Here is a 2,347-nt window from a genome sequence, read left to right on the forward strand (position 1 = left end):
AAAAAAAAAAAAAAAAAAAAAAAAAAAAAAAAAAATTACTCTTCTGTGCATACCTGGTAGTGACAAATCCTATCTTTCTGCTTATCTCAAAATATAGTTATTTTGTCTCAATATGTAAGTATTTTGCTGGTAGCTATTTAATTGCTTTTAAGAGGCCATACCATTTTTAAACAAATGAAATAAATTTGTTTTGTACCATAATTAAAATTCAGGCATTAATTTGCACCCAATTTTATAAATTTCATCTTCATACTAATATTTTGTGCATTTGAAGTTATTATTATGTATATCAGACAGAAATTGGAAGAAATCAGGAAACATTCTGGGTAATGAAGGAAAGAAAAGACTCAATTAAATAAAATAGTTTAAGCACATGAAAATCTGGAGAGGAAAAGTGAAGAAATGTTTCCCCTATTGGTAAGAATTAGTCTGATATTTCAGGCAGTCAGGAAGCTGCAAGAAGCACACGTGATCCGCAAGAGAGGACCCAGTTTTTCCTGTAAAGGGTCACACATTTGAAAGATCATCTCTAGTCCTACTGCTGATATCTGATAATACAAATTTCTCCTCTCTTACCAGTATTGTTTAATTTTGGCAAAAGCTTCTCAGTGGAGGAGTTTATCTTAAAAGAAGAGAAAAGGCTCTGAGAAATGGAGTTCTGATTTCCTGTGATAAATGAAAGAAAGTAGAAGATAATAGTAGGGAGTAGCTTTTAAAGACTCATTTTTTACTCAGTTTCTCTGAAAATACGTTCCTCTTTTACCAGTTCAGATCAGATCGTCTATTTCAGATTTCTATTTCAGATCTCCTTTTTTTATTATGTATGTCCAATTTAAACTCCTGAATTGGTACAGAAATTTTTGTGCTAGTGCAACATGAAAATTGATAAAGTCATGTGTAGATTTAGCCTATAAGCTTCTTCTGTTGCTAGAAAACCCACCAATATATTGTTAAGGAAAATAATGTATGGATAAATGGTGAATTATATAATTAGAATAAATTCATCAACCCATAAATTTGTCAAAAATGCTACTGTGAACGAAGATACATAATTATGTTGATTTATGCCACAAAGGCCTTATGAATGTATGAATAGACAGGGCAATATAAGTAATTATTTGATATGAATGTCTAGGAGAGATGTGCTTGGATTAAAACTATTTTAAACAGAGGAGATAATTATTCATTTTATAATGTCATTAACTTTCCCATCCACAAATCTACACTCACACATCAAGGTATATATAATTCTTCATTATGCAATGCATAATTGAATAAGAATCAATACCTGAGCAATGTGACAGGAACTTCCCAAATGAAGGAATTACAGGTTCTCTACAAAATCTAAGTGAAAAGCAAGGTCTAACGGGACTAAGACTTTCTCACTACAGATACTTGATTTAAATGTGAGAATCCTGATATAAATTCAAACTCTGATCTATGAAAATGTCTGTCCACAATAAACAATATATTTGGGAAATTTCAAATGAAAATCAATCTAAAATAGGAGATGAAAGTTTTCTCCCACTTTCTACTTGAATAGTGCTTTTTCAAACATTAAAAGTAGGAGTTTTTCAATTTAGAGCAATAGTTGTTAGCCCCTCCACTAAACTTTCCACTAATGCCACAATGTGATACCGCAGCAATACTCCAGTAAACTATAGCTCTGATCATAACTGTGATGCGATAGGATCTGACTGTGGTTTTACAGGCACAGAATGAATACTGCTATCAATCTTGGTCCTATGGATTTGGTACTATGGATTTAAATGAAAAATTTATAGAACCATTCAGACAGTGTGTCTCATATCTCTTTTATTGACTCAGTAAGTATCTTCAATTCTTTTTCAAAATAATAAACTTAACTCTGGTCTACTTGAAAACAAAATGAAATAAACACACAATGTTTTCAATCCAGTATGTATAAGTTTAACTAAAAAAATCCCATGGAATGTCTCATAATTTGTGCTAACCCCAACCATTGATATCATACTATCATTACACTTTCTCATTATTTTATAGCATGTTTTGCTATTTTTCAATAATTTAGCTTATTTTAATTATCTTATACAAAAGACAAAATAATGAGAATAATAATAGTTTTACACTATGTATCATTGTCTTCAGTGTAGTTACTCAGAGTACAAGACATAGACCAAAAATATTCTTATAAAGAAATAGATAAAACAAGACTTTCTTTACAGTAAACTAAGATAAACTATTATAAACTAGTATCAATAAAAAAAATCAGCATATCTAATAAAATATTTTTGAAACAACAAAATAGGTAATCTGGGAAAGTTTTTGAACTTCTCATTATTTCCTACATATTTCTCATTTATTTTGC

This window comes from Chinchilla lanigera, unplaced genomic scaffold, assembly GCF_000276665.1.
Source record: "Chinchilla lanigera isolate Chin_1 unplaced genomic scaffold, ChiLan1.0 scaffold00006, whole genome shotgun sequence".
Lineage (NCBI taxonomy): Eukaryota > Metazoa > Chordata > Mammalia > Rodentia > Chinchillidae > Chinchilla > Chinchilla lanigera.